Source organism: Microcebus murinus, chromosome 9 (assembly GCF_040939455.1).
Source record: "Microcebus murinus isolate Inina chromosome 9, M.murinus_Inina_mat1.0, whole genome shotgun sequence".
Classification (NCBI taxonomy): domain Eukaryota; kingdom Metazoa; phylum Chordata; class Mammalia; order Primates; family Cheirogaleidae; genus Microcebus; species Microcebus murinus.
The window spans coordinates 27,877,817-27,885,108 of NC_134112.1; the positions used below are offsets into that span (position 1 = coordinate 27,877,817).

At 37.6% G+C, this 7,292-nt stretch overlaps 1 pseudogene; it reads right to left on the minus strand.

Annotated features, from left to right (window-relative positions):
- Positions 1-5,318: 5,318 nt before the first annotated feature.
- Positions 5,319-5,927, minus strand: LOC105875897 (Golgi apparatus membrane protein TVP23 homolog B pseudogene; annotated as a pseudogene).
- Between the last annotated feature and the right edge of the window lie 1,365 nt (positions 5,928-7,292).

Sequence of the window (7,292 nt, forward strand, 5' to 3'; positions counted from 1 at the left end):
TTTTGGGCCTTTGTTTCTAGTTGCCCCAGGTGTGCAGTCTTTTTTTTTTTTTTTAGTAGCCTGTAATTTCTTGCTCCCCCTGGTGTCTGACTACACCAGTTCCTTCAGTGCAGCAGATGGACAAACCCCTCAGAAAGAGCATTAAAAGCTGGGGGTATTGGAGATATGTTCCACTTTCCTCCCTCCCTCCTTGCAAAGAAGCCTCAGTTCTGCACCTTTTCCTAATCTCACAGGCTATCTCAGCTGCAGGAAGCCACCCATCCTTTTTTCCCTGACTACAGCAGGCATCTGAACTATGCTGTTTACATCAGCACTCCATGTGAGATGCAACAGAGGACAGCCCCTCAGAGTGCACTGAAGGCTAGGAGACTAAGGCACATGCTCCACTCTCTCTCTCCCCATATGTTAGAGGTCACAGGCTAAGGCAATCACTCTTGGCACTGAACTGTGCCGGTTTGGAGGAGAGACTGATGCAGGTAAAGTGAAAGTCCTCTTCTTACCTGTTCCAATGCAACTGTTCTCAGTTTATTGTTCATCTAGGGTGCTGCAACTTCTTAACTCAATTGTGGATTTCTCATAAAGACATCAGTCTGTATATCATTGTTAAGTAAGTGTTTCTGTGGAGAAAGAAGGCTGGGCCTTACTATTCTGTCATCTGGCTGATGTCACTCCATTAGTCTCTTAAATTATGTAGAAAACAAAATGTGGAGTTACAAACCAAAGTTACGATAATATTAGCTTTTACACCAGTAACTGTGTTTTTAATGTATTAGTTCCTTAGATCATATAGAAAACAGAAAGTGGAGTTACAAAGGATATTCACTTTTAAAATTGCTCATGTATTAATCTTTAATGAGATATTTATCTTTTCATATAACTTTAAGTTTCTGTCTAGTGTTCTTTCATTTCAACCTGCAGAATTCCTTTAGCATTTCTTTCAGGAAAGGTCTAGTGGTAATGAACTTCCTCAGCTTTTATTTATCTGGAATGTCTTACTTTCTCCCTCACTTTTAAAGAACGGTTTTGTCAGATGTAGGATTCTTGGGTGACAGTGTTTTCTTTTCTCTTTTTTTCCTTTAGCACTTTGAGTTTCAGCCCACTGCCTTCTGACCTCAAAAGCTTCCTACGAGAAATCTGATGATCATATTGAGGATCCCTTGTATGAAATGAGTCATTTGTCTCTTCTGTCTGTCAAGGTTTTCTCATTGTCTTTGACTTGAAAGTTTGATTATGATGTGTCTTGGTGTGAGTCTCTGAGTTCATTATATTTAGAGTTCACTGAGCTTCATGAATGCTTTTTTTTCATATTTTTCATCAAGTTTGGGAAGTTTTCAGTCATTATCTCTTTAAATATTCTCTCCACCTCTTTTTCTCTCTTCTTCTGGGACTCCACAATGCAAATATTGGCCCACTTGGTGGTGTCCCACAGGTCCCTTAGGCTCTGTTCACTTTTCTTTAATGTTTTTTTTCTTTCTGTTCCCTACACTCTGTATCTACAGTTTTATCTTTAAGTTCACTGATTCATTCTTCTGGCTGTTCTAATCGTCTTTTGAAAGCCTCTAGTGAATTATTTACTTATTCATTATACTTTTTAGCTCTAGAAATTCTTTTTTATTTTTATTTGTTCTATCTCTTCATGATATTTCTGTTTTGTTCCAAAACAGAAATCATTTTCTTGACATATTCCTCTAGTTATTTGAGTATCTTTAAGATAATTATTTTAAAGTCTCTGTCCAGTAGATCAGCCATCAAGTCTATCCCAGGGCCTGTTTCTTTTTATTTACTTTTTCCTTTGAGTGGAGTCCTATTTTCCTGTTTCTTGGTATTTCTTATAATTTTTTTTGAAAATGGGATGTTTGAATCTAATAATATGATAACTCTGGAAATCAGATTCTCCGCTTTCCCCAGGGTTTTCTGTTTTTTAATTTTATTTTTGTTTTTTATTGTTGTGGCCTGTCTTCATGCTGAATAACGGCCTATAGTGAAAACTTAAGGTCATTGTAGGTCTTTTCTGAGCCTGAGTCTTTCCCTAGGCATATGTGATAAGTTTCTGTCCATGTTTCTGAATGTCCTAGTCTCTAATATCTGGCTCTTTAAAGGATAAAAAGAAGGGGAGGAAGGCACCAGCCTTTTAAATCCTCTGGAAGTCATGTTAGGCAGAGGGGAAGGGTTTACAATGAGTGAGGTGCAAAACCAATGGCTGCCCACCTCATTGTCTGAGGGGGTTAGTAAGTGATCACACACAACTTTACTGTTCAATGAGAAATGGAAGGAAAATAGTTTATTTTTTAATACCTATGGGACTGTGTTTCCTTAAAAAAAATACACTGGGGATGAACAACCTGGGCTTCTGGAATTATAAAAGATCAAGTGTGCTACAAAGAGTGTTCATTATAGATATCATCATATAAATAGGTTTTTTTAAGATAGGATTTATTTCTATAAATTGAAAACTCTGTCTCATAAATCTTTTTACAGACTTTAAAATTAGATACTCTTTCAGTAATTATTGAGGGATCATTTTCCTTAATAGAATTTGGCTGGACAATTCTCTCTACTATTTACATAACATCTAACTATGAATCACTTTGATGTGCAGTTAGTGTCTGGATCAGTGGACCTGCCCCACATCCTCATCCTCATTTGTCCTTGTTCCTGTGTTATCCTTAACTAGGGAGACTGTAATTTCCTCACACAGCGTTGTTTAAGTAATTCTATCTATCTCACTCTATTCTCATTTATTTGTTACAGAAAGAATTCAGAAGCTGTGGTTCCATTTTTCTAAGAATAATCTCTAGAGTATTGCTGTTCCCATTACTAGATTTAAACTTTGGCACTGAGTGCTCAAATCTGGCACTGAGTGCAAATGATAATATTGAAAGCGCTTTCAGATTCATACTTGTAGGTTGCTGAAGTCATCCCTTCTGTGCACGCATTTGTATGTACATGTACACATGTGCACATGCATATTTCACCCTGTATTACATCATACCTGGACAACTGCAGTCACCTGCTAGGTGATTTACCTTCTCCAAGCTACCTTACACATCTTTCAAAAATATCCTTTTTTCAATCACTTCTCTGTTTTGAAAACTTTCAATGACTTCCCAGTAGCCATTGGATAAATTCCAAACTCCTTGCCCTAATATTTCAAAGTTCTTCAAAAACAGATTGAAATCTATCTGTGAATCCTTATTTTTCACTAGCTCCCATTACTATAATTGAATCAGACTGCTCAGGCTCCTTTATGCTTTCTGTACCCTCTACCGGCCCCTGCCTAGAATGCTCCAATTCTCTCCCTCCATCTGAATCCAGCCCTGAATCCAAGGCCAGGTAAACATCTTAGCCCCATTCAATCACAGGGGTCTCATTCTTCTTCTTCATCCACCAACTCCACTACTTGGCACATTTCACATTCTGACATACCAAATTTCTTTCCATGTGTGCCAATCTTATCTCCTCTAGCTAGATCTTAAATTCCTTGAGAACCAAACCATGACTTATTCAACGTATACCAAGTGCTCCAAAAATACATCCCGTAATAGATCATTCATTTTACTACAGAAACATTTAGAATTTAACCCACCATTGGCAAGGAGGTTGGCCTCCATTTGTACTGCTATTCTCTAAAGCTGCAAGAGGCTTATGGTTGGACTTTCTCCAGGCTGCTGTTCAGGCAGATGCTTCTCAGATCTCTCTGGGCTGCTCACTACACGTGGGGGCTGAGTGGACATCTGGTACTGACTGGCTAAGAGCTGAGAAGTGGTGGGCACAGTATACTCAACCCTAATTTAGGAGAGTATATGCTTAACCTTAGAAGACCAGTATTTATTATTAAACTGAATAAAAATTGCTCATTATTGAATTCTTCATAATATGCCTATACTATAGATACTGCACTCAGTACCTCCTATACATTACCTCATTTGATTCTCATAACTATCTTGTGAAGTAGGCATTATGAGTCCCCACTTTATAAATAAAGGAACCACTTTTCAGAGAGGCTAGTTTGCTAAAGGGCACACACATGGAAGAGCTGGGACTCAAATCCAGGTTGTTTTCATTCCAAATCCAATACTATCACCCACTTCATGATCTTGTCTCCCCAATTACAGTCTGGTCTTGTCTCTCTCTCTCTCTCTCTCTCTCTCTCTCTCTCTCTCTCTCTCTCTCTTTGCATTGTAAACAGTAGTTTTATGCAAACATAAAATTTTGCACCTTCAAAGCTATCACTCCAATAGAGACACTTATTCAATTAAACAAAACATCTTTAAAAATATATTAACAAGGTACAAATACATTCACAACATAATCTGCTGATTAAAAGACTCCAACAATGTTTATAGTATGTACCACAGAATTTACAGTTGCCTATAGTTTGTAGATTGGTTTCATTTACAGTTAAATATATTGCTTTAAGAAATGCCATTAATACAAAAGCATATAGCCCATATAGCAAGAAAAAAAGATTCATAAAATAAAATGTCTTTTAGGCATTTATTATGCCTAGTATTTAACTGATTATTCTTATTATGACGTAAGAATAATGCTCTTTTGGTGATAAAAGATAGATTTTATTAGCCCAACGACTGCTGAAGAGCTTCCAGGAGGTTCTAAAGTAGAATCTGGCTATCTTTGCCATAAAATAAATACAACAGCAGCAACCTCTGGGTATCCCTTAAACATAAACTACGAAAATTTCATTTATGTTAATTGGGCCTTAAGTAAATGACTTGTTACAAATAAAAATAAACAAAATTTTAGAAACTGGGTAACACTACTAGCCCAAATTTGGTTTTTACTTGCTCGTGTATATCTAAGAAATTTCACCATGAAGTACGTATTTTAATAATATAAGCCAAAGTGCTCACTCTTATAATGGAAGCAAATCTTTCTTCTGAAAATAATCTACACAAATAATATGTGAAAACATAGAGCTTGGTGATAAACTAAGAACATCCTCTTATATTCTACGGATCAAAATGCATAGGTCTCTGTTACATATATAAATGAACACACTTTCATTAATTTGGGATATATTGATACCACATAACTATGCACATATGTACACCATAAAACAAATTTTAACAATGTTTCTGGTGACAACATACTTTCTAGCCCCAACTACTGGAAAGAAAATAAAAACTTAGTATGAAAATTACTTTTCTGTTTTTTTAAATAAAATTGTTAAAATTAGAAAAACAAACCCAACACTCCTCATTGCCACATAGATTGAGCTCTAAAATGTTCAAAGTCAAGAATCTCTTGGGTTGTTCCCCAATGTAACAAAATCTAACAAAAGAGCTTTCACTCTTTATTCAGGAAGTCTGATCATCTCCAGCTTTTGTCTTAAAAACTGCTTTCCCAGACGCAAGGTGGACATGCTAGTGAAGTTCTTTCTACTGCCTGCTTTACACCTGATGTGACCATATAGGTCACACCTTGGAGCACAGCACCCATGATAACCCCCCAACCACTTTACTCTGAAGGAGAAGAGGACACTAAAGGCAAATATCACCCACAGCACTGGACAGGTGATAAGTTCTAACCAAAAGATTCAGCCTCTGAAACAGTTTTATTCTCTTGGGGGGACACCTTCCTGGACTCAAACACCCAATGGCTCTTTCCATCTTCATCAATATGATTCCACCAACGTAGGCCAGCCATTAGTCTACCTGTGACATTCTTCACTGCCCAAAAGTCACATGACAACAACAAGAGAATTGTCACCAAACAGGCAATAAAGCTGCTGCTGAGCAACTCACAAAGAAGACAGGTGATCATTGCACTGACTAGAAAGAATAAATGGAAAAATGATGCCATTGGATGTCTGATTTTGGATATTTTTTTGGCCTGTTAGTTGTCTCCTCTTCTGCATCAAACAGTGAAACATCTTCAGTGGCATCATTACTGTCCTAATGCAACATGAAAACCCTGCACCAGGCCCCCTGGTCTTCTCTCTTCACCCTCTTTCCCATGAACATACCATCTGCTAAGAACCACATAAGCTAGTAGAATCTCACCGTATATCAGATATGGTCTAATCTACTGAGCTGAGAATCAATAACTTCTTAGCAGGGTCATGACCTAGGATATCGGTGCTACTTTATGACATTTACAGTCTTTTACATTTGTGATCTCAAGAACTGAAAGCAAATTGAAGGTGACAACATCATGGAGTCTCTCACCTCCCCCATCTTCCTGTCTTTAGTGAGAACATGAGTGATTATGATGATATGTTGGAGAAGGGATGGAATGTGTAGGAAAAGGATTGAGAAGTTGTTCTATAGCTCAAAGTCATGAGATTTTTGTAAAAAGAGTCAGGTCTGGGGAGGTTTGTCCCAGGACACTGCTTGACTCCTATGGCTTAGGGTTGACTGTGTAGCCAGTAAAAATAGTTATGATTCTGACAAGCAATATCAGCCTCCCATTTTCTTATTTTTTTCATCTAAAGACCCTAGAAGCCGTAGATACAGGTGTACTTCATGAGCTTGGATAGAAAGGAGTCTTGCTAGCTATGAAAATATGTACAGAAATATAGTTGTAAAGAATAATTTTTGTCCTGAGTCTAGTCCATGAGTCAGATTCCACAGGGTCTGGAATTTTTTTACAACTATTCTTCTGACCTCCTGTGCCATATGATGGATTTGCTGACAGTGAGCCATGTGACCTCTGAACCTCTGAACGCTGAGTGGTTTATCAACTATAGTGACTTCCTTAGTTCTCTGTGTAATATTTATTCAGGTAGAGGTTCTCCTATTCACCTTGCATGCAGCGCCTCCTTTGGAAAACTGAAGGACACCAGTTGCTTCTAAGTACGTCCAAGCCAATGAAGTTGAATTGCAGTGTGCTTGAAAATTTCAAACAACTTCAGCTTAACTTCAATTTCTGAGAAAAACAATAACAAATCATCCAAGACTCAATTGGCAGACAACCGATTCCCAGAGCCCTTGTTCTAGCCATATTCCAATATCTTATTATAGATGTCCTGGTGCTGACATTCGAGGTAAAGTATGACTGGAAGGTGTCACCTCTAAATCTACCCTTCCGCAAATTGGAGTTGTATTGCAAGTTGCCCATCTCTGAAGGACAGAGGGAAGATTAACAAGGCACTTGTGGTAAATTTGTCTCAGAATCTGAAATGACAGCAAATGGGGAGAGAAAATAGCTCAACAGACTCTTGTCACACACAAAAGAAAACCTTTTAAAAAAATTCTTCCAGAGTCCAGGTTCCAAACTAGTTAAACACTAAAATATGTTAGACTCAGGAGAGTTGAATTCTTGAGCAATTA